A 27,080-nucleotide genomic window follows, 5' to 3' on the forward strand; every position below is an offset into this window, starting at 1 on the left:
AAAATATACAAAGAAATCAAGAAAGTAGACACCAAGATATCAAATAATCTAATTAAAAATGGGGTACAGATCTAAATAGAGAATGCTCAACAGAGGAATCTCTAATAGTCAAGGGAACATAAGGAATTGCTCAATATCCTTAGCCATTAGGAAAATGCAAATTAAAACAATTCTTAGATATCTTATACTTTTCAGAATGGCTAACATCAAAAACAGTAACAAAAGCTTATGCTAGAGAGGATGTGGAGTAAAGCAAACAGTTCTCCACTGCTGGTGGGAGTGCATACTTGTATAACCACTTTGGAAATTTGTGTGGCAGTTTCTCAGAAAATTGGAAATCCATCTACCTCAAGACCCAGCAATACCATTCTTGGGCAAATAAACAAAAATGCACACTCATAACATAAGGACATTTGTTCAACTGTGTTCATAGCAACATTATTTGTAATAGCCAGAAACTGGAAGCCATATAGATACCCCTCAACTGAAGAATAGATAAAGAAGATGTGGTACATATACGCAAAGTGTACTATTCATCAGTGAAAAAACAATGGCATCTTGAAACCCAGACACAGAAAGACAAATACAGTATATACTCACTCATAAATGGGTATTAATCATAAAGCAAAGGAAACAAACCTACAGGCCACAACTCCAGAGAAGCCAGGATACAAGAAGAAACCTAAGAGAGACATACCTGGACCCTCCAAGGAAGAGGAAATAGACAATTACTCCTGAATAAATTGGTAGCATATGGGGAGAGTGGAGTATGTTAGCAAAGTTGGGAGAAGAGAAACAGATGGGGAAGGAGAACATGAGGGTTCAGGAAGGTCAACTTGGGGGAGGGACAGAAATGGAGACCAACGAAAGTGATACCTTGATATTGGGAGCCATTATTGGGTTATTGAGAAACCTGCACTAGGGAAATTCCCAGGAATCCATAAAGATGACCCCAACAAAGAATATAAGCAACAATGGAGAGGATTTCTGAACTGCCTTTCCTCTATAATCATATAGATATATACCTTAATTACCATTATAGAGTCTTCATCCAGTAACTGATGGAAGCTGATGCAGATATACACAGCTAAGCACTGGACTGGTCTCCTGAAGTCCAGTTTTAGAGAGAGAGAAGTGATAACATGAACAAAGGAATCATGAGTATGTAGAGAAAAATCTATGGAGACAACTGACCTGAGTAAGTAGAAGTTCAATGATTCCAGACTGACAGCTGGGAAACCTGCAGAAGACCAAACAAGGTCCCCTGAATGAAGGTGACATTTGTGGAGGTTGTGTAGCTTATGGAATCACTGGCAGTGGAACCAATATTTTTTGTAGAGCATGAACAGGCTTTATAGAGCCTATTTCTTATGAAAGGAAATCTTAGTCTAGATATAAGTGGGCAGGCTTTGGTCTTGCCCCAAATGATGTGACATACTTTGTTGATTTGCCATGGAGACCTCACATTCTCTTAGGTATGGATGGGGTGTGTGGATAGGAGATGGAGTGAGAGTATGGGAGGGAGGAGGGGGACCAGAGGGATTGTTTTAAAAATAGAAAAAATGGGCGAACCCACAAAGGCATAATTTGGGGAAAATAATTAACTCATATGATAAAAAATTCAAAAAGAATTTTTGATGACTGGACTTTGGTAGAGCATGCCTTTAATCCCACAACTTGAATGGTACAGGCAAGTTCCAGGATAGACTCGAGAGAAACCTGTCTCAAAACAAACAAACAAACAAACAAAGGAATGTATTAAATAGCAGTTTTTCATGGATATAAAAGTTTTTCTTATGGACATTTGTATGTTTTTCTTTTTGTCTTTATCTCACTGTCAAACATTTATGTTAAAATAACAATTTACAACAAAATTTAGCATCACTGTCTCAGGGCATCTATTGCTGTGAAGGGATAACATGACTACAACAACTGTTACAAAAAATTTCATTGAGAGTGGCTTTAAAGTTCAGTGGTTTAGTCCATTATTAACATGTAGGGAAACATCGTGGCATACACACAGACTTAGTGCTGGAGAAGCAGCCAATAATCCTAAACCTGTAATGCTGACAGAAGGAAGAGAGCAACATTGGGCCTCACTTGAACATTTGACACTTTAAAGCCCAACACCCAGTAACCCACTTTCACTAATGGAGCCACACATACTTCAACCAGGATACATCTCCTAATGGTGCCTGTCCCTATGAGCCTATGGTGTCCATTTTCATTTATACCACCATATTCTATTCCCTGGTTGCTCTAAGCATATCACAATATAGAGAAGCATTCAGGGCAGCTTCAAAAATCCCCATACTCAATGACAGTCTCAATCCAGTTTAAAGTTCTCTTCTGAAATTCATGACAATCTCTTAAGTGTTATTCCCTATAAAAACAAAAGTAAAAAGCAAATCAAACACTTCCAATATAACATGGCACAGGATATACATCACTGTCCATAAAGGCAGGAAATAGAATATAATGAGATGTAGTGAGAAGCCTTTTCCTTTCTAGCTGCTTTGGTATTTCCCCACCAGTCGCCTGGGCTCTGCCACATTGTAGTCCCCAAATAACACACAAGATGCTGTATTAATTATGAAGCTGTTTCCCTTGCTTGTTTCTTACTGGCTAGCTCTGATTTAAGTATTTACCCCATAATTGTTAATCAAAGTATTTATCTTACCAGAGAAAAGTTCTGAAATTCTTACCCTGTGGCAGCTACATCTTGACTCCTTGTGTTTCTCCTACCCAGAGGCCTCCTGGACTCTTGTTCCACCTATCTTGCTTCCCTATTGGCCAACAGTGCTTTATTGACATATACACAGGACTTCCCCATCATCTCCTACTAAACAAAAAGAAAGGTCTTAACTTCAACATAGTCAAGTTATATATAACAGAACAGTTATCAAGTAAGAACACAGTTACAATATTTTGTCTATCAACATTTAGCAAGATTTAAAGAAAATATCATCCATCCCATCATTGTGAGACCAAAGTTCTATATGTAGCTTATCTTTTATCATAAGTAAGGAATACTATGATGATAAATATCTTTCTTCAACTCCATCAAAGACCACAGAAGGATAATACATAAACACTAGGATTGACAGAGACATCTTGCTGCCTGAATTTCCTCTGTAATGTTGGGGCATCCATCTTCAGCTCATAGGCCACAGTATATCTGGAAGAGATCTCAGCAAAGTCTTGTAGACACTTCCATGAATCACGAACCGTGAAGGACTGTTTGAGTTCAGCAGTCACTTTCCTGTGGGTCCTACATGTCCAGTTTATACTGCAACAGTCAAGAAGTCCAGGAAAGAGCAGTTTCTTGCCCAAATGGCTAATCTTGCCATGTTGAAAGCAAACTCCATAGCAAGTTTCTTTGATGTCCAACTTCCTCTCAGATGTAATTGGTGCTGTCAGGAGCAGACATTTCTCATTGTCAAGAAAAACCCTAAACCATTTTAAATGCCATTTTCTGAAGGTCTTTGAAAGGTGTGAAGACTGTCTATCTATCTGAAATATACCTCTGTATATCTAGAACACCTAAATAACCTAATTATAAGTTCTGACTATTATAAATAACTATATATAGTCTGTATTCAATTATGCATTATGTTTTAAAAAATCAGTATAAGCACAATACTTAATCAAGAGGAGAAATATACAAATCACAAAATTGACCTTGAATTTTTATCAATAAATGAAAAACCAAACCATACAAAGTATTAATTTCCATACCATAATTCCCTTTTTCCTTTAAAAAGAGATTGGTTGTGATCATTAACCAATTTTAAGCAATCCCATTCAAATGAAAACAAAAGATTTATAAACAATATGGGGATTTGGGGTTGATCATTACAAACTGCTTTGTGCTGGAAGGGGGCACTGTTCATACTATGGGGATCACGACAAAACTCAGAATGCAGTACAAGTCCTTATCTTCGGGGTCTGTAAGGCTGCATCATCTTAGCTGTCTCAATTGTTGGAACACTTGGCCCACTGCTTCCGGGGTTCTTGGTTCATCAAACCAAAGAAGCCTGGAAGGAATCCTCAGCTTTTTATTTTCTGTGGAAACATAAACAAATTCTCTTTTCCAAAGTAACATATCCTTATACTTAAATTTTAAAGTCAAGGCATTTTCAAAAGATATAAGCTGAATTAATTCAGCAACATTTATAATCAAGTGTACTTTAACAGTTGTTCCTTCCTTAGCAATCAAAAAACTGAAAAACACAATAGAGTACTGTATCCAGACTTTCTGTGTATTTTCCATCTTTATGTGGCTTATTTATTTATTATTACTCCATTTCTTTTACTTTGATTTATTTATTTATTTCTCTGAGACAGGGTTTCTCTGGAAATCTGCCTCCTCTGCCTCTGCAGCAAATCCTACTGGTGTGCGCCACCACAACTTGCTTCTCTATTTATTTACTATGCTGCTTCTTTTTTCACTCTCAATCATATGTACATTTTTAAACACACTGTAAACCTTTAGAGGTTTTTCTTCATCCAAGTCTCAGTTTACTGTAAATCTTTAGGTTTTTCTGGTCACGTGTCTTATCTGTTAAAACTGCGGCTGTTTAAACTGCACTTTTTCCAAGATGGCAGGCATAAGCGTGACTCCAGCACATTGTCTCAGTCTATGCTGACATCCAGCAAAAGCTGCCGGCTTAGAGATGTGGTCACTACCATTTTCAGCTGTATGTACACACCTTTTAATTGTTAGCAAAGCTTCTTAAAAGAACCTTGCTGGGTTTTTTTTTCTGAGTCGGGAAGACTCCCTTAAGCAAGCTGCATGAGTCTCTGCTTGTCGCTAGCAAAACAGAGCCCACCTGAGACAAATGCTGCTACCAGGAACCCATGCTTTTCTTGGTACTTTTGTTTCTAAATATCCTTTAATGCTTTTGTCATTCTATGTGGAATTCATGATCACACTCCTGACCACCATTTGTAGAGAGAAGCCTTTTCCTTGACAGCCGCTTTGGTTTTTCCCCACCAGTCACCTGGGCTCTGCCACATTGTAGTCCCCAAATAACACACAAGATGCTGTATTAATTATGAAGCTGTTGGGCTTTCTTGCTTCTTACTAGCTAGGTCTGTCTTAAGTATTTACCCCACAATTATTAACCTAACTATTGCTCTTACCAGAGACAAGTTCCAAAATTCTTACCCCTGTGGCAGCTACATATTGACTCCCAGTGTTTCTCCTACCCAGAGTCCTCCTGGATTCCTGGTCCCACCTATCTTGCTTCCCTATTGGCCAACAGTGCTTTGTTGACAAATACACAGGACTTCCCCGTCAGTGAGGAAATAAAGGACCAAAGCAAGACCAAAAACCAGCAGGAAAAGTTCCAAATTCTGCACCTCTGTATCTGATTTCACAGCACTCTTCACATCTCAAACTTCTCTCAGCTTATATGTCCTCAATATAATTCTCTATCTTTGGCTATTTCCACTCCTAGTATTCTGAGTATCCCTTTTACTCAAAGCCATTGGCAACTAGCTCATGAACAGAAGCATTGATCAGAGTCCAGACTGCTGTTGTGACTGAAAAAACTTCCTGCAGTTAGCTTCAGAGACACAGGCTATTTTATGGTCTAGGTGTCAGGTATCTAAGAATTCTTAGAGTTAAAGGTAGGGAGGGCTGATTTATCAGCACGTTATTAACCTACAGGAGTGAAGAAAAAGCAAGCCTTATGTGCTAACTCATACAGCATATGAAGGGAGCTCTATGCAGAGTAATCCTCCATATAAGGCATCTAATCCTAGAGACACGCTACAAATAAGGTTAGGTGGAGAAGGGGAGATCTGCTGAGAAAGGTTTCTCCAACAGCTCCACATGACTTATTTTCTAATAGACAGGTGTAATCATAGGCTTCGAGAGCCTTATGTCCTTTATCAGAGTGGCCCAGGGTCTGGTAGTGAACCTTAACCTGGTTGGTGCTGATCTGCATATGGTGGTAATATGCCATTGGAGAAAGTATATAAGGCATGGAGTAAGGGCTAGGAAACAAGAAAACAATGGCTTACTGAACTAAATTGTACAATGGGCTGAAACCTTAAGAGCAGGTCTTTATGAAGCTTTTTGATGGTTTTACCATTGATCACAACATTTGATTCAGTTACAAAAAATAAATGTTTTTCTACCAACACCATGCAAGTCTCCCCATGATCAACAGTTATTAAATTTATGGCCCTTCTGTTTGCTATACAACTCACACTGGGTGGGATTATCTGTCATTGAAGATACTCAAGGCTTTTTGGGGCTGTGACCAGTATCCAGGTGAGTTTCTCATGTTCATATAAATAGACCTGAGGGATAATCATTAATGTTGTATATAAACCTGTAAAGGATTTGTTAACACAAGGGCTGATGGTTCCTTGACATCAGAGAAAGTTCAGGAGTTATCACAGATTGCTTTAGTAGCAAATTTATTTTAAAAAGCACTTAAAAGAGGGCCACAAGACAGAAAGGGAGGTAGGAGTCAACAAATAGAGAGGTCATGGGACTTTTGTAGAAGAAGGTGTATTGAAGAACGGTTTTGTAAGAAAACATTAATGGGAACAGCTGTAAGTAATAGATGAGAGTGTGAACCACTAAAGAAACATCAAGAAGCATTATGGTGAGATGTGAAAGGCAGGCGGTAAGCAGCATACCGAACATCTATAACAAGAAAGGACTAAGCATGTCTTCTTATTTGTGTCTCCTGTTTAAGAATATTTTATGGGTTAGCATGAACAGGGAGGCCCACATGAGCTGTCTATTAATATTAATATCAGCAGAAGAATGTGCAGCATAACTGGTAGGATATAGTTTTCTCATAGTTTCTGTTCTAAATCTTTCATTCCAGAGGTCATCTAGAATAATGTTGAGATGGCTATTTAGGGTTTACAACAGGCCATTTCTATGTGAACTGACTTCAATTTTGCAGGACAAGAATCAGCAGCTGCCTAATATTCCTGATTTGTGAGGCAGTCTCCTTCTCATTTGCAATACTTTTGTCAATAGGGAAATCAGAGATGGGGCTTGGGGGTCACAGTGGTGCAGTTAGGATAAAAAGGAGGAGAAATAGAGCTTCCAAAACCTTGATGGGAGCAGTCCACATACCCATTCTCCTGGGTCTTGCCCTCATAGGTTTCTCATAGGAAAATTCAAATGGTGAATGTTGGGTTGAGAATTAGGGGGTTAAGTAGTAGCAGGAAAGGCCTATAAAGTAGCAAAGACTGCATTAAAAGAGCAGAGAAGGAGGCTTGATAAGGGCACATGGCTGCAAAATGGCGACCAGGCCATGGATATCCTTACAGGAGATCTTGTGACATTTATACAATCTTCTCTATCCCTCATGGGTTATTGAGAGGTAGGCCATCTTTCTTGTCAGTGGTGTGATGCCAGACATTTCTGGATCGACTCAAATAGACTTTGTTTGATCCTGTGGGAAAAAAACACAAACAAAAATCATTCCCATTGTGAGAGGGATTCTTTCTCTCCCACATTCCATCCAAAGGGTAATGCTATCAACCAAGATGGGAGGAATTTTGGAGTTCTTGTAGATATTGGGGTGACCAGGGCCATTGCAAATTGTGTGTTAGGGGTATAGAAACAAGGCTTTGTTTTCTAAGTTGAGCTTAATAGTTAGATGCCATTTTTGTTTGTTTCTTTATGGTCCCTTGACCCTGGGGATTATTAGGAATACCCCTGTAGTGGACAGTATTCCATGGTGAGAAGAAGGTCTTGAGTTGGGAACTAGTAAAGATAGAACCATTGTAAGTCTTTAAAATTGAGGTCAGGTTATGCAAGTTAAACTCTGTAATAGTAAGGGACTGAAGGGAGAGATATTACACGGGTATGTAGAACGTGTGGGGGGTAAAAGAGCTGGGGAAAGGAGACTATCTCTTTGTGTTCCAGTTGCATGCCAGAGTACAGCGTGCGAACCTTTGGTTCTCAACTTTCTTGGATTCTGACATAAGTGATTTCTCCCTCAATAAAATCTTAGGACATCCCTATTTTGTGTAGCTTAAGATTTTTTGCAATATCTGCTTTCAGGAAGTAAGTTTACTCAGCCTCTCCACCCTCCACCTCCCTCCCAGGCTGAGTGCCAGGCACCAGCCTATGTGTGTGACCTACAGTGCTGTGCATCTTGGTACACCCAGAGTAGTCCCTTCTAAGTCACCGAGGTTTTCCAATCAGTACTGTTCTCCCGCTTAGCGTGGTTCTCCTCTGCCAACGGGGTTCCATCTCCTTCATTCTCTGGTCACTGCTGGCTCCAGGCCCACACAGCCCATTTCCGCAACTTCTGACCGTGGAACCACAGCAGAACTTCATGAAAGGAGCTAGCTGAGCCTGCCCGTTGTATCCGTACAAACCTTGGCCCAAAATCTGTGCTGTTTGGATATGGCTAAGCACAGGATCTCCCTTGTTCTCTGGCCATGCCAAAGACCACAAGAGTTCTAAGACTGCTACTGTTCATGGAGACTGCGAGTCTCTTCAGCCCTCCCACCCATCTAGAAATCAACACTCAAGCTGCACTAGCCCAACAAGCCCCAGTCCCCAGAGAGCTTGCAGGATGAGGGCCTCTGAACAGCCTCCAAACCCCACAGATTCCCCTGGCTGTAAATCACACCTCTCTCAGTGGTCGCCAAAACGAGCTTCCCGAAAGCTGAGCAGTGGACCATTCACTTTGGTTCCCGTCAGTAAGTTTCCACAGCACTCCATAACCTTAGGTTCCCTCAATCTGCATGTGGCTATTTTCCATTCCTTTTAACAAAATCCTGATTGCAAAATGTCTGTAAAAGCTATTTCGGATTTTTTAGATTCCACTGGGTAAATACAGAGCACCCATGATGGGGCTGTTTTTGTTGGTACACCTTAGCACCCTGCTGGCCAAGCGTAGTTACTGCAGATAACAATCCTTTCTCAACCGAAGATAATTGGAGATAAGATTTGCATTTTGGTACTTTAAGCTGTTGATAAGATTAACTAGTCTATACCATGGTGGCTAATCTTATGATGCAGAATTTTAGGGATCTCAATGCTTTTTATATGAATGACATCTTTGGAGAGAATTATGACATGCCCCAAATATATTTATGCCTAATGCTAAGGATTAGCTTCATAATCCACATAACATCCTGGAAGAGAGGACTTGGTCACAGGGCAGGAAGCAGGGATGTTGTGGAAATTATTGGTATATTAGAGACAAAAATTCAAAATCTTGAGGTCAATTAAGGTAGTTAACTTAGAACTTAAAAGTACTGCCCTAATGGCCAAAATAGGATCCATTCAGGGAGACATTATCAAGCTGGCAGAAACAACTCATCCCATGCCTGATGATTTGATTAATAGAGCTCAAAGACAGAAATATCAGATAGGCAAACTTACTGAAACAATTCATTCCATGTCCTAGGATAATGACTGGCTATCAGATAGAACATTGTTCCTAGAAGGCAACTTAAATCCCATTCAGATAATATCTATGGAGGAGAATATTAAATGCTTGGAATCACATATAAATGATGAATCCAAGAAATTGACTGACTTCATGAAGACATTAGAAAAATTTTGGACCCAGGAAGTTCAAGCACTCAGAGAAACAATGTTCAATATGCTTCAGGTCTTAGACAAACTACAATCTGATATATAGTACTAGCAATGGGTGATGACATAGGATTACCTACACCTCTCAGATGCCAGGAAGGTCTCCCTAAGGTTGTTATGCCCTTTCCCATGGACTTTCAAATATCTATAGCTGAAAATCCATCAAAGAAGAAGCATCCAAATGATTTTGTTGTTTACCAATGGAAACCAATAGAGATGAAGGGCCTAAAGGGAATAAGACAAGCCATTGTTTTTTATGATATTCTTATGATAGGGAACTTCTGAACTGTTGGGCAAATAAGAATAGAGTGACACTATGCATTGGAGTCAGTTGATCTCAGCTGTGCTGGAAAATTTGTATCAAATACAAGGGAGAGCTTTATGAAGAGAAGAGGCAAAAGCCCTCGAGCTTCAAGGCTTAAACAAAGGTTATGAAATTCCCCTGCATATGATTATTGGTGAGGTGCCTATGCTGACCCACAAGCTCAGGCTGTGTATGATGAACTCATTGTGACTGTATGTCATACATCAGCTCTCAATGCTTTCAATCCTTATGAACCAGGAGAGAAAATAGAACATTATACCAAGGTGGTACAGGGTCCAAGAGAAAGGTTTACTGAATTTTTGGAAAGACTGTCCATAGTAGAATTACAGGTATCTAACTCAGATTCTAGGAGAATACTTACAGAATTTCGAGCTTATGAGAATGCAGTTCCATAATACAACCAGGTACTTTGGCCATTAAATATCAGATCAGCACCATTGGTTGAATGGGTCTTGTATACAGATAGTATTGAGTATAAAGATGAAGATATAAAACCTTGGGTAGGAGAGGCAATTTCTAGAGGTTTTAAGAGGAACCAAGATGCAAAATGCCTTAATCATGAGGATATAGAAACTTGGGTAGGAGAAGCAGTCTCCAGAGGTTTAAAATGACATCAAAATACCGGATGCTATTTCTGTAGTAGATTATAACATCTAAGAAAAAATTGTAGGGAAAGCATTCCTAGAAATAATGCTCCTCCTAGAAATGATAAAAACAGAAGGCCTTAGCCTTCTGAATTATGTAGGAGATGTGGCAAAGTATGACACTATACCAACAAATTTAGGTTGACCACTGACAAACAAGGTAATTATTTACAATTGGGAAACTCCTCAAGGGGAATCATGAAGACCCTCATGTCACAAGTGATCTGGTTATTCCAGTCACTGTGGAGAAAATCTCTCCCAGGACAATTAAAAAATCCACTGCCTATTGTAAAGAATAATACCACTCTGGATGACAGATTAGCTACTGAGGAAACAAAAAACATACATTTTGGCAAACTTTTATACAACATCACAGACACAAATTACTAGTTATAGTGAATTATAAGGTCATGATCATAATTGTAAACAGTGCTGCTGGTGTCACCATCATGATTCAAAAAAATCTTGGCCCTCCAAGTGGCTCCGACAAGACATAAACATTCAATTTTTAGTGATTGGAACCCTATCTTAAGTAAAACAAAGAAAGACCTGGGTTGACTGTATAGGGCCAGAAGGATAAAGAGGAAGACTAAGGCCATATGTCACAGACAGCTTTATAAATCTCTGGGATCTTGATTCTCAGTCAATTTCCAGATTAACATTTCTCCTTTATCAGATATAAATCTACAAACAAACTCTTCATGGTAGAAAAAATATTTTAAGGCACTACAGAAAACAGATGCCAAACATAAGGCTGTACAGAAACAGGATATTAGTACAAACCTAGAGAGGAACCAAAATCCTTACCCTCAAAATGGCTAATAGATGAACCAGTCCAGGTAGGACAATGTCCTATAACCTCCGAGAAGATGGAGGATTTAGAAAAGCTAAACATGTTGAAGAAGCTACCAGTACATGGAATTCTCCTGTGTTGGTTATCAAAAAGAAGTCTGGTAAAGGGAGGATGCTTATTGATCTGAGAGCCATCTATAAAGTAATTCAGCCTACAGACTCTCTACAGCCTGGGATGCCATTTGCTTCTCTAATACATAAAGGATGGCCAATTATAGTAATGGATCTAAAAGACTGCTTCATTAATATACCTGTACAAGAAAAAGACAGGCAAAAAAAAATTTGCCTTCACAGTGCCTTCTTATAACAATTCTCAACCAGTCAAGTGATTGCATTGGAAGGTGTTGCCAAAGGGAATATTAAATAGTTTGACTTTGTGCCAGTATTTTTGCAAAAAACCTTTGAAAGTAATTCGCAAAACATTCGCAATCCATAATTTACTATTACATGTGTGATACATTGTTGACTGATTCAAAAAAAGGAATTTTGGAAAAGATGTTTGAGGCAGTAAAGGAACTTTTACCTTGTTGGGGATTACAGATTGCCCTTGAGAAAATGCAAAGAGGAGATTTTATTAATTATTTAGGTTATTAAATAATCTACAAAAAATTAGACTGCAAAAATTACAGATCAGGAGAGATTATTACCAGGCTCTTAATGATCTTCAAAAATTACTAGGAGATTCAGTTCAGTGCTTAACTGTGGGTGTTTGCATCTGCTTCCATCAGTCACTGAAGGCTCCCAGATGGTTATAGACATCAAGTTCATTATCAGGAATGGGCATTCGAGGTGGTCTCTCCAAGGAACCCAGTAACAGTGAGAGAGGAGTGATGAGCAAACAAGCAAAGAATGGGCTTGCATAACCAACAGAGACAGCTGATATGAACAGGAGAGAGCTCTTGGACCACAGGCCAACAGCAGGGAGGGCAGCATGGGACTGATCCGGGCCCCTTGATTGTGAGTGTCACTGAGGAGGCCTGGGCAACCTATGGGGCCCTGAGCAGTGGATCAGTGTTTATCCCTAGAATACAAACAGACATCGTGTGTTTGCCCATAGGACAAAGAGGGATGCTCTCTCAGCCTGGACTCTTAGGGGAGTGCCTGGACCCTACCCTGAGTGAAATGACAGACTCTAAATATCCCCTATGTGGAAGGAATTGGCAATAGGGTGGGAGGCTGGGAGGGATGGAGGGTGCGGGAGGAGGGGAGGGAGAGGGAACTGGGATTGACATGTAAAACAAGCTATTTAAAATTAAAATTAAAAAATTAAAAAATTTCTAGGAGAGATTTCTCAACTGCAGAAAATTATTGGAGTAGAAAGACATGATTTCAAACACCTAAAAATTGCCCTCAAAGACGAGGACTTAAATAGTCCATGAATATTATCAGCTGAGACTGAAAATGAATTAGAATGGTTAGAAAATAGAATGCATATATAGAAAAGATTTATGATTTGATTTTAAAAGGTAATTTGAGGTTTTGTCAAATAACTCAAAGGGACCCAAAAGAAATTATAGTACTAAGTAATGATGATATTTCCTCTGTATGGAAGGAAAATGCATATTGACAAAGGGCTTGCAGTAAATTTTTGGGAATGATTAGTAACAATCATCCCAAAATAGAATCAAACTCATAAAGAAAACAATTTGGATCATTCCACATATTGTAAAAAAATGCCAGTCTCTGGGGACTCCTACATTCTACACTGATGCAAACAAGTCAGAAAAAGGAGGTAATAAATCAGGAAATATAAGTAAAGTAGTTCATTGTCCTTAGAATTCTGTACAAAAGGCAGCGTTGTTTGCCATTCTCAATGTACTTATTTATTTTACAGAGCCTCTCAATATAGTTACTGACTCTCAACAGGCAGAGAGAGTCATCTTGTATATTGAAACAACTGAATTTATTCCTGATGATATGCAATTAAAGTCATTGTTAACATAATTACTGTCAGAAATAAATATATGACACGTCAGACCCCATATGGGTCTTCCAGGTTCACTGGCACAAGGTAATGATGAGAGTGATCATTTATTAATAGGAAATGTGTTGGAAGCTTCAGATTTTCATAAAAAAACATCATGTTAATAGAAAAGGCTTAAAGAAAGATTTTTCTATCACTTGACAACAAGTATATAATAAGGGACTGTCTGACCTGTTCATTCTATAATCAGACTCCATTATTAGCAGGCAGTAATCCCAAAGGTATTTGCATAAATGAAATTTGGCAAATGGATGCATTTTAATTTCCAGAATCTGGAAGTTTAAAATATGTCCACCCTACCACAGACACATTTTCAGGGTTCTAATGGGCTACTTCTCTTAGCTCTGAAAAGGCCGATTCTGTTAACACACACCTCGTAGAGGTGATGGCCATTATGAGTATAACTACACAAATAAAAATTGACAATGATCCAGCATATGTCTTCAGCAAATTGGAACATTTTTTTCAAATATGAAAACATAAAACACATAACTGTTATACCAAACAACCCAATAGGACAAGCAGTTGTTGAAAGATCTAATATCACTTTAAAAGAAATGCCCCATAAATAGCCAGGGGCAATACAGACTCCCAAACACAGATTACATAACTCATTATTAACACTAAACTTTCTTAATGCTAACGAGAAAGGACAAACAGCTGCAGAAAGACACTGGACCAAATCATCCTGTATATTTCAAGGATGTAATTACCCCAGTTTGGAAACCAGGATATGTGGAAAGTTGGGGAAGGGTTTTCTCCTTTCTTTCTTCAGGAGAAATAAAGCTTTGGATTCCATCAAAATTGTTTAAGATTTGCTCTAAATTGGAGAAACTTAGGGAGGAGGAAAGATGACAGCTCACCCATAAAGCTGTATTCTACAATGTGTAAGGAAACCGCACAAAGGAAAGGGAAGTGTTTGGTTCTTATCCTCACAGGAAAACCCATCTTCAAACAGTGAGAAGATTCTGAACATATAGATACCTAAAGAAGGAGGGATAACTACCCAAAGAACATAAAACAAAGAAGAATCTAATATTTGGTATCAATGTCTAATTCTCTTAACTTTGTTCTTATAATATCTGATTTTCTTTGTTTCCTAATACAGGAAACAAAGCTGGCTTTAGATTTGGATTTGGCTCTCCTCCTCTAAATCCAAGCGTCTTATTAAAATAAAATTCAGAGTTTCTGTATTATATCAAGGAGCCAATGGATGTAAGACATAAGCAAACAAAATCTATGGACTGTCATCTGTTTGTACTGTGTTCTTTCTCTGAAAGTCTAATTTCCCTCACATTTACTATATTCCTTACTGTTGGCTTTCCCAGTATGCATACAAATAAAAGTTGAAATATTTTTGTTGACATTAACATTTGAGTTTTCCACAGAAAACAAGGATTTCCTGACAGCAATCTTTGAACACTGAGGAAATAAAAATGGGGCCCAATTTCATTGATTGCACCTGATCTGTCTTGATGCATCTGAATGGACAAGTACCACCCTGAGACCGGTTTGGTACTACATTGTTCTAAACATCTCCAGTCTAATTAACTGATATGGTGCACCATCTTATTACACTTTGACTAGAGCCTCAGATAAAAACTTCAGTTGACATAAGAACTTCTATCAAGAACTTCATTCAAGCTTCTCACACCAAACAGATACTGGGTACAAACGTCGCAACTAGTTCACTTGAGACTTTTACTACACTAATATTTCTTCCTACAGGAAGCCATGCGGTTATCATCATCCCATTTCAGCCGGAAGTAATTCTTAGAATACTATGCCCTGTTTCCCTAATGTTGATATTACAGGATAATTTACACCTGCTAGAGTTAGTTTTCAATAATTTAGGGTTGGTATTGGAAGGAGGTGCTCAGAATTGGGCATCTCTTTCATTAGGGTTTAGATGGGATAGATATGCTTAGGATAGGATACTGGTAGATTATAATTTGTTTATCATCTTCTATGTATATATGCTTTATATGTGTTTGAGAAAATTCAGTTTTGTTTTAAGTCTAAATCTTTTCTTTAGACTAAAAGGGGAATTGTAGGAAGAAATCTTAAGTACCCATAGCGCTGACCACACCCGTTTGAGCATGGTCATGGGAATGTAGAACTTATGAGTGATAAAAGAGCTGGGGGGAAGTAGACATTGTCTCTTTGGGTTCTGATTGCATCCAGGAGAGCAGTGTGCGAGCCTTTGCTTCACAGCTTTCTTGGCTTTTCATGTAAGTGATTTCTTCCTTAATAAAATATAATAGGACATTCCTGTTTTATGTAGCTCAATATTTACATGTTAAGGGACTGAAGAATAATAGGAGAACCTGGCAGCCATGCCCTGCTTTCATATGTTAAATAGGCAACATATGCTGTTGTTTCACTTTTGAAATAGACATATATTAGGAAAAGAAGGCAAAGTTAAAAATTAGCTTTTATTGAAATTTTAAAAACTGACCAAGATGGAAATTCGTCAGGACAACCATCTGGAAACTTAGCTGGTATATGACCTCACTATACCTGATGTCAAGTCTTATTCTTACAAAACCCATAGGCTACCTTTCTTTTCTATGAGGCTTTATATTCCATGAGGCTTTACTCTTTTTCTAAGAACTACAACCCCTATCATCCCAGGAAACTAACTGGTTTTGGGGAAGGTAGGACATACAGGTTAACTTCAGGGCTAACATTGCCACCTGAAGTTTTATCATATGTTGTATAGTTGACTCTATGATGGATACCAGTTTACATTATGATCTATTAATCATTAGCTTAATGGTACCAAAATAGGTATTATCATTTAGTCATTTTATCAATGATGCAATTGCTAACAGCAATTAATGGAAAGAAGATGGGTCAAAAGAACTGTGATGGAAAATGTTTATTTGTTTTTAATAAAGCAGGCTGTATCCTATCATATTATGGAAATATAGAATCATTTTAGTTAATGAATCTACCACTTAATGAATCTAAGCTTGGTTTTTGTTTGTTTGTTTGTTTTTATTTTCGTATGTCAACTGTTATTATAGGTAGCCATTTTTTGGCCTATGTCAAGGAGTTTTCTTTTGACTTAGCCTTTTTCAGCAGCTATTATAGGGGCAGGTACAACATACTGTCTTTTGTAGCTGCTTCCCGCTGAACTTGACATAGGTTATCAGGACCCAAGAAGGCCAAAAGGCAAGTCAAAGGATGAGTAATTGGTTATTTATTAGAAGCATCTGCATCTGTGTAGCTGATCCATGTGATAGGATGGGAAGCAATTATATTAGATGAACTGATTTCAGCAAATCCAGAGCTCAGCATCTTACAGTTTTCAGATTCTCCCTAGATAGTATGTCAGCCAAACTGAAATCTGTTGAGATATATGGACTAGGGACAGAAGTTAAAATTCAGGCACTTAAGAAAAACCTTATAATTAGAATTGTTTTGTTTGAGCTGTTTATAAGTGTATTTATGCCTTTTGAGTTTTTTTCATTTCTAGAAGCTTATATGAATAAAGCTTATATGATAAAACTTTTAGATACATTAGCATTACCACTGTATTTAAATCTACATTGTAGAAATGCAGTTAACTATGACTGTAAACAGCTGAAAAATTTATTAATTTAACTGAACATTAATTTAAATGTCTTTAAGTTCTAACAAAAGCTACAACTTTGGCTTAACAATCATGAACTTTTTTCTATGTACTGAGAGCCACATATATTTTTGATAGAGATATCTTTCATCTCATGAGACATACCTTTATATCTATACTTAAGCAATAGCCAAAGGGAATTTACAATCTTGAGCTTGTGACTATGACAATAATAGTCAGTGTTTTACCACAGCTTGATTAATAGCTTGTCAGAACTCCATTGGTTATTGTTAAAACTTTGAACTTTTGAAATCTTAGTATATAAATAGCATAGCAGGGGAAAGAAACATGACACCTATTTAATATACATTAAGACATCATTTTATATATTTTCTGTTATATTTAAACACTTGAAAACAGTTTTTAGGTCCTCACCATGTAAGCCCTCATGTCCTCAGACTTTTACACATACCTTAAATCTCTTAGAACCTAAAACATTTTTGATCCTCATAACTTAAGCTTTCATATTCTTGTATATTATATAATCCTTATATATTCTTTCTATTTGATTATTTATCACAAGTAACAGATGGTTGGTTACTGAGAGCAGTTATTGTAAAGATTGTTCCTTTAAATAAAGTAATAGTAAATAATTACATTGTAAACTGTTTTTTGAGTTTATCTCCTTTTTAGGGATCTGGCTGTATGGTAAACTGTGTCTAGACCTAGTAGACTTTCCTAGTAGCTCAAGTGGCCTGAATTTTACACATGAAGAGAATGAATAGGGAAGCTGAAGCTTTGGGAAGAGAGCTGAGTGCTTGTTGCTATTAAAATGACCAATTTATCAAGATTGCACATTAATAAAACCATCATAAATATTTTATGAACTTAAAATATTTGATAGCATTATAAATTATTATACATTTAAATATTTTAAAAGCTGCTCCTTAAAATATATCCAGCATTTTTGCCATTTAAATGTAAAATTAAAAAACTTCCACTTAAAGTGGTTTAAGATCTCTTAAAATAATCACTTTTTTATTTTATGAATCAAAAAAAGGGCCACAACCATAATTGAGAGGAGACAAAACAAGCTCAAAAAGGGCAAACAATTTCATATTTAATATCTGTTATTCCTTTAAAACTTTTTTAGGACAAGACAGAAATTATCTCACAGAAAATGCATTGTAATGTAAAAATCTTGGAGACTTATTGTTGCTACCTTGGAGGCCCACTCCACATGGTCACCTTTAATTAAGATAGTGGTGGAGTCACATGGTGAACTCTTCTCTAATCCTGTCAAAGACTGCAATCAGCCACGTGAGATTATATCCCAAAATGAAATCATGCCACATGGTTTATTCAAGATTACCTATGCACAAATTTTAAACTAACAACCACATGTTACTAGTGATAAGTTAACCGTTTTCATAGATCTTATAAATTTTAGTGATTTTCAATAAAATGAAGTCATTAAATGAGAGGTGTAGAACGTTCACATGAGACAAGTGTAAATTTTTGGCTGTTTTGCTTTCCTCTCTGTGCCAGGCACAACAACCTGACATGGCATGGAGAAAGCTTTTAGACATGGTTGAATCTAGTGGGTGAACCAAAATCCAACTCTAGAGCAGATATCCAATAAAATGGAGTAGTATAAAACAACTTTATGTTATCCACATCAAAAAATCTAAAATTCTGCCAATCCCATGAACAGAGAGCTCAGAGGTATATTCTGTGGTCTGGCTATAAAAGCAGCCACATGGTGATTGGTGTGGTGGTAACAGAGACAACAACAATAAAAAATTCAATCCATTTCTATCTTCATATCATATTTAAACAACACAAATGGACACATCAGAATTCACAAACAGATAAATTTTCTAAAGACACAGGCAGACACAAAGATCTTGAGAAACAGATGGAGATAACTTTCCCTGGGAAACACACTTTGTTAGGAGTTTCTGGGAAACACACTTTGTTAGGAGTTTCATAAATTTTTAAACCATGTCTGATGAGCAGGTAAGATTATACAGTGTAATCTTCAGATCTAGAGAAAAGATACTTAGTGGCTCTTCCTGGCTGCCACATGCAGGACTGCAATACTGAGAGAGCAGAGAGTGGAGAGATGTCCGTGTGGGTGCAACAGGCTTAAGCAGTCAGATAAGCTCCCATGTATTCCTGAGGAGAGTAAAAGCAGCAGCTAGAGAATGAGATACTAAAATCTGTACATTCCTTACATCAGTAGATGCTGTAGGGGAGAGCTGGTATGTGCTGTGCATGCTGCAGCTATCATCTCTGTCTCTGATTCCCATGTTGTAACAAACATACAGACAGGTCATTTACATTGTTGCTGAGAAAGAGAACAGACAGAAAGAAGTTTTTGAGTGATGAAAAAAGAATAGATAGCAGAGAATTATTTTTCATTCCCTCTACTGCTCAGTCTTCAGTAAAGGCATCTGATGATGTAACTGTCTCAGCAGCTGAGCCATGCTGCTTCCACAGTAGAAACTACTACATGTTGAAACAGCTTATTACTAAGAGGTGAGAAAATATGAAAGAGTAGCTGAAGAGAAGCAGAATTTCTAATGACAGAAAGCACGGAAATGCCAAGGCCAGAGGGGATGTTCTCAGAGACTTGCAGTGCCATAGAGCATTCCCCAAAATCCTAGATACAAGCCTGCCCACAGATTTGAGAGACTGGCAAACATCCTAGAGATTTTTAATTGTTTTCTGTGTTTCCAGATTTTTATGGTAGGTAAAAGGTTATTGCATACTCCCAGTTGGACTCAGGGTTCCGAGAGTAGATAGTTATGTTTGGCTGGAAACTCTGGCTCTGCCCCACTGTTTCCTCTCCAGACCCTGTCCTCCCAGAAAGACTGTCAAAATCCAGGCTCCTCCCACGAAGTTCAACACAATGCCTATATGGTATTTAATCCCCCTTCTCAAGAATATCCATGTGATTTCTCCTGCTCCCTTTCCCAGCCCCACTTCTGTGGCTAGAAAGTCACCTGTGAGTGTTTTGCTCATTAAACATGTTTTTCTTAATTCAGCTTCATCTGGCTTACTGTATTGGCTGAGAAACCTGTTATCCAGGTACAGAAAACCTATCATGTTGATGGTGAAACCTGGGAAGAGTTGAGCATTCCCTGCCAGTCCCCTGGGCATGTGAGAAGCCACTCTTTCTTTTACCCATTTTCTGCTAGAATAAATCTACTGTTGAACTTGGGTAATTCACCCATTTCTAAGCAAAAAACCAATAAAGGTTCAGGACCTCTCCAAGTATTTTGACCCCTTTTGGATCAAAGACTTCCTGGATATCTACCAAACTGCTGCAGTTCCAGGCAACCCTGGATCATTTCCAGAGCAAAGATGCCTTTGCTCCATGGGATCCTTTGTGCAGGAGAGTTTCTACACAGCTGAAGACTGGCACTGCCCTGGGACCTCTGTTACCACTACGACAGAGAAACCTGGGGTAGCTGCTTAGCTAGCCAGTAAGCTCCTGTCATTTTAATAGATTTAAAGACGTTTTGCACTTCTGCTTACTCACTTGAAATGTACCCTTCTCTGATCTTATGATGTTTGATGACTAGTGTACTGACAGCTTTGCCAGTTTGACAATTCTCCCCCTAAGTTCCAAGGATACAAGTACCTTGGTTCCTCACTGGCTAATTGGTTAAATTTTTTTTGTTAGAAATGCAGATACATTTGTCTTGTTCACAGGCTTCATATTAAAGGATAAAGAGATTTCATATGTAAATTTCCTTTAGTGTATATAAAGATATTCCAAACTTCTGTCCTGTTTCTATGATATTATTATACAGGAATTTTTGGGGTCAGAAATTTTAACATTAATAAATGGAGCTCTGATTCTGTCTCACGTGCTCTTATGTCTTGTTGTCTTCTAAGCATAGACTTAAAGGTATGTTTCATCAGGATAAATCAAGGCCCTACAAAAAAATGTTCATGCCTTTTAACCCAAAGACATAGCTTGGGTTCAGTGTAAATTTGTTACAACTGTTTTATAGGCACCTAAATATTCCTGGTGGAAATGACTGTCAGCCTGTTTCTGGGGAGAGAGTGCTTCTACTGTATCAAGACATCTGGCTTGATAGAAACTAATATCTTTGAACCTATATTTTACAGGTTCATTCTGCCTTTCTGAAATCTCCTCTGGTTTGGTTCCACTCCTCCCTCTCCAGACACCACTCTCTCAAGAAAACTACCAAAACAGTCTTGGCTCTTACCTGGAATCTCAAGAGCATGTCTAAGATCCTGCCTCAAGAATGGCCACATGATTTCTCCTGCTTCTTTCCCCTGCCTCACCTCTAGGGGCTGGAAAGTCATTCAGGAGTACTTTACTCAGTCAATCTTAGCTTTTAAATTTGGTTTACTTTTTAATTTGGTTTATTGTGTCTGCAGAGAAACATACTATGGAGGTATGGGAAACCTATCAGGACTACTTTTGGCCAATGTTGGGGAGTCATTCTGACTGAAAGCAGCTGTCTGCAACTAGTACTCAGTCATTTGTGTAGGCACAAACTGAACGTAAATAAAAGAAAGGAAAGGGAATGACTGATCCCCAGTCTGGGATGGTCAGGTGAAAATGTCACTACCCTTGGGGGTCACTCACAAATACTGTACATTCCAGGAGTTCCTGTTAAAGGCACCAGCTATGGGACTCTTTTTCATCAGTGATCATTGGCCACTGGCCCACAAGGGCAAAGGGAGCAGACGTAGCAAGCATGGTTTAAATGGCTATGAGCATGTGGGAATTTCTTGAAATCTGGTTCAGAGAGAAAGCTCATTTTACATTTCCAGGGGTCAGGTATATAAGACTTCATAGTGTTAAGTGAAGGAAGGGCTGATTGGTTAGGACCCAATTTTTATATGGGTGGGAGGAAAGTGGAGTTTATATGTTTCCAGGGAGCTCTATGCAGAGCCATGTTATCCTACAAATAAGGTCAAGCATCTGACTTTAGAGACAGTCAAAATAAGGTATGTCAGTGAAGTGGAGTCCTGCTGAGAAAGGACTTTCTGCACTTTGTGCTGAGCTCAGAGAGCTATCTTGTGAACTGCAACCTTGAATGCTGGGGTTTGTAACATAGTATCAGGTTTCCTCAGCAAGTATCCATTAACTATGCCATCTCTAAAATTTTGGGGACTCAAAGCAATACAGGCTTTCCCTTCACAAGTAAACACAATGTTCTTTTTTATTTTATTTATTTATTTATTTATTTATTTATATTTTTTTACCAGACAGGGTTTCTCTGTATTGTTTTGGAGGCTATCGGTCCAGCCCGGCCTCGAACTCACAGAGATCCGCCTGCCTCTGCCTCCCAAGTGCTGGGATTAAAGGCAAGTGCCACCACTGCCCAGCTAATTTAAGTTAGAAACAAGGTTGCTTCACATGTCAATTCCAAGTCCCTCTCCCTTTCTCTCCTCTCTTCCCATGCCCTCCCACCAACCAACCCCTCCAATATCCTCTCATTTCCCCAGGGAGGGTGAGGCCCTCAATGGGGGTGTCCATAGTCTGTCATTTCATACAGGGCAGGGCCTAGACACTCCCCCAAGAGTTCAGGGTGAGAGTGCATCTCTCATTGTTGGATGGGAGCCCAAAGTCAATTTGTATACCCGGGATAAATACTGATCTACTACCCAAGACTCAATAGATTACCTAGGCCTCCTCACTAACACAATATTTTTAATGTTCTCTCTCTGGGTCTCCATGAAACGAAACCTATGAGATATGCCTGGCCTCATTGTCTTGGCTTAGTTGTGGAGGGAGATTCCATAATCCCCTTCATTTATCCTTGACTCTAAAGACTGAACAATGTGGCCAAAAGTGGCAAGGTCTTCTTTATGACTTTATTTTACTTTTTAAATTTAAATTGGAAACAAACATTTTTACATGTCAATCCTGGTTCTCTCCCCCTCAACTGCCCCCCAAGAACCCCCTATCCTCTCCCCTTTCTGCTCCTCAGAGAAAGTGAGGCCTTCCATGCAGGGATCTTCAAAGTGTATTATATCAGTTGGAGCAGGGTCTAGGCCCTTATTCATGTATCTAGGCTGAGAGAGTATCCTTCTATGTGGAATGGGTTTCCAAAGTCCATTTGTAGACTAAGGATAGATACTGATTCACTACCAAAGGCCACATAGATTTTCCAAAGGGCACCATGAATTACCCCCTGTTCAGGCCAGCTATTTCTGTGAGTTTCTCCAGCCTGGTCTTGACCTCTTTGCTCATTACTTCTCCCTCTCTGCAACTAGATTTCAGGAGTTCAGCCTAGTGTTTAGCTGTGGATGTCTGCTTCTACTTCCATCAACTACTGGATGAAAGCTCTAGGATGGCATATAAGGTAGTCATCAATCTCATTATCGGGGGAGGGCATTTAAGGTAGCCTCTCCACTATTGCTTACATTGTTAGTTCTAAATCATCTTTGTAGATCTCTGGATATCTCCCTAGAGCCATATTTCTCTTTAAACCTATAATGCCTCCCTCTATTATGGTATCTCTTTTCTTGATCTCCTCTATTCTTCCCCTGACTCAATCTTTCTGCTCCCTCATGTCTTCCTGTCCCCTTATCTTCTCCTCTTCTATTTCTCTTAAGTCCCTCCCCGTCCCCGTGCTCCCAATTAGCCTAGGAGATCTTGTCTCTTTTTTCTTCTTAGAGGGATCATGTGTTCTGCTACTAGGTGGGGCTTAACTTGGCATCTTGTTCAAGCACATTTCTTATCAGTTTTCAGGTTCTTTCACTGCTGAAGCTTAGCTGTCCTGGAGCTTGCTCTGTATACTAAGCTAGCCCTGAACTCACAAATTCACCAGCCTCCCCATTCCCAGTGCTGGGATTAAAGGTGTGCATCACCATGCCTGGCCCTAAGCTTATTTTTTTATTTCATTTTCCCTTTTCTTTAATTCCTTCTTATTTTGGAAGCTTAGCTGGATGGGGCTTTGCTTTGAAGTCACCATTCCATTTATTCCACTTATTATCAGGCTTTTCTCTATTCTGTTTACACTTACTGGTGCTCCATTTGCTCTCCAACTGTACATTGTGAATTTTTTCCTCATTTAGCTTGCTCCTTTTTATTGTGAAATAGTGAAAGTATGACCTCTTCCTTCCAATTTGTATCCCCTTGATTTCCTTTTGTTGTCGTATGGCTCTGCCTAGAACTTCAAGTACAATATTGATTGAAAAGGTATGGAGAGAGTGGACAGCCTTGTCTTGTTCCTGATTTTAGAGGAATTGCATTGAATATCTGTCCATTTAGTTTGATGTTTGCTGTTGGTTTGCTGTATATATCTTTTATTATGTTTAACTATGTTCCTGTTATCCCAGATCTCTCTAAGACCTTTATCATGAAAGGGTGTTGGATTTTCTCAGAGGCTTTTTCTGCATCTAGTGGGATCCTCATGTGAATTTTGTTTTTCAGCTTACCTATATGGTGGATTACATTGACGGATTTTCATATGTTGAAGCATCCCTACATCCCTGGGATGAAACCTACTTGATAGTGGTGAATGATTGTTTTGATGTGTTCTTGGATTCAATTTGCCAGTATTTTATTGAGTATTTTTGCATCGATGTTCATGAGAGTTATTGGTCTGAAGTTCTCTTTCTTAGTTGTGTCTTTGTGTGACTTGGGGATCAAGGTTATTGAAGCCTCGTAGAAAGAGTTTGGTACAGACCCTTCTGCTAATATTGCATGGAATACTTTGACAAGAATTGGTATACGCTGTTCTTTGAATTTCTGGTAGAATTCTGCACTGAGGCCATCTGGACCTGGGCTTTTTTGGTTGGGAGACTTTTGATGACTGCTTCTATTTCCATAGTGGTTATAGGTGTATTTAAATACCTTATCTGTTCTTGATTTAATTTTGGCAAGTGATAGCTTTCCAGGAAGTTATCCATTTCCTATAAATTTTATAAATTTGTGGCATACAGGATTTCAAAGTATGACCTGATGATACTCTGAATTTCCTCAAAGTCCGATATTATGTCCCCCTTTCATTTCTGATTTTGTTAATTTGCGAGTTCACACTCTCCCATTTGGTGAGGTTGGATATATATTTGCCTATGCTGTTAATTTCATCAAAGAACCAACTCTTCGTTGCATTGATTCTTTGTATTGTTTTCCTAGTTTCTATTTTATTGATTTCAGCCTTCAGTTTGATTGTTTCCTGCCATCTACTCATCCTAGAGGAGTTTGGTTCTTTGTCTTCTAGAGCTTTCAACTGTGCTGTTAATACCCTAGTATAACTATTCTCTAGTTTCTTCATGTGGGCACTTAGTGCTATGAACTTCCCCCATAGCACTGCTTTCAAAGTGTCCCATAGGTTTGGATGTGTTGTGTCTTCATTCTCATTGAATTCTAGAAAGACTTTAATTTATTTTTGTCTTTCTTGTTTGACCCAGGCATGGCGCAGTTGTGCATTATTCAAATTCCAGGAGTTTGTAGGTTTTCTGCAATTTGTGTTGTTGTTGAATTCTAATTTTAATGCACGGTGGTCTGATAAGATGCATGGAGTTTTTCCATTTTTTTGTAGCTGCTGAGGTTTGATATGGTTGAGGAAATGCCCGACATGTTGCCACATATCGCAGGTCACAAAATATGGGCATCTTTTGTCTTCTTTCTTTCATGTGATCACTGAAGCTACCAATTTTTTTGGTTTTTATGAGACAGGGTTTCTCTGTATTGTTTTGGAGGCTATTGGTCTAGCCCTGCCTCGAACTCACAGAGATCTGCCTGCCTCTGCCTCCCGAGTGCTGGGATTAAAGGCGTGCACCACCACCGCCTGGCTTGAAGCTACATTTTTTTTTCCACTGAGTAGTACTCCAGTTTGTAAATGTACCACATTTTCTCCATCCATTCTTCAGTTGATGGGAATCTAGGTTGCTTCAAAATTCTGGCTATCAAATAATGCTGCTATGAATATAGTGGAACAGACATCCTTGTTGTGTGAGTGGGTATCTTTTGGTTGAGGTCTTTGTTCCATTTAGAATTAATTTTTGTGCATGGAAATAGACATGGATGTATCTGCACTCTTCTACATGCCAATATGCAGTTATGCCAGCAACATTTGTTGAAGATGCTATCTTTTTTCCATTGTATACTTTTAGCTTCTTTGTCAAAAATAAGGTGCTCTTAGGTGTGAGGGTTAAAATCAGGGGTTTCAACTCAATTCCATTTTCTACCTGTCTATTTTTGTGCCAATACCAAGCTGTTTTCAGGACTATAGCTCAGTAATAGAGCTTGAAGTCAGGGATGGTGATGCCTCCTGAAGTTCCTTTATTGTATAGGGTTGTTTTGGTTATCCTGGCGCTTTTGTTTTCCATATAATGTTGAGAATTGTTCCTTCAAGGACTGTGAAGAATTGTTCTAAGATTTTGATGGGGATTACATTGAATTTGTGGATTGATTTGGCAGGATTGCCATTTTTACTATGGTGATCCTCCCTATTCAAGAGCATGGGACATCTTTCCATTTCCTGGTGTCTTCTTTAATTTCCTTCTTTAAAGAATCAAAGTTCTTGTGATACAAGTCTTTCACTTGTTTTGTTAGAATTACCACCAGGTATTTTATTCTGTTTGTGGCAATTATAAAAGCTGATGTTTCTCTGATTTCTTTCTCGGCCCTTTTATGGTCTGTATATAGTAGGGCTACTGATTTTCTTGAGTTGATCTTGTATCCTGCCACTTGGCTGAAGGTGTTAATCAGCTGTAAGTATTCCCTGGTAGAGTTCTTTGGGCCACTTATGCAAACTATCTTATCATCTGCAAATAGTGAAAGTTTGTTCTCCTCTTTTCCAGTTTATTTCCCCTTGATTTCTTTTTGTTGTCTTATTGCTCTAGCTAGAACTTCAAGTACAATATTGAAAAGATATGGAGAGTGGACATCATTTTCTTGTTCCTGATATTCGAGGACTCGCTTTAGTTTCTCTCCATTTAGTTTGATGCTGGCTGTTGGTTTGCTGTATATCCTTTTACTATGTTTAGATTTGTTCCTGTTATTCCTGATCTCTCCAATCCCTTTATCATGAAAGTGTGTTGGATTTTGTCAAAGGATTTTTCATCATCTCGTGAAATAATCATGTGATTATTATTTC

This window comes from Mesocricetus auratus, unplaced genomic scaffold (assembly GCF_017639785.1).
Source record: "Mesocricetus auratus isolate SY011 unplaced genomic scaffold, BCM_Maur_2.0 Super-Scaffold_100003, whole genome shotgun sequence".
Lineage (NCBI taxonomy): Eukaryota > Metazoa > Chordata > Mammalia > Rodentia > Cricetidae > Mesocricetus > Mesocricetus auratus.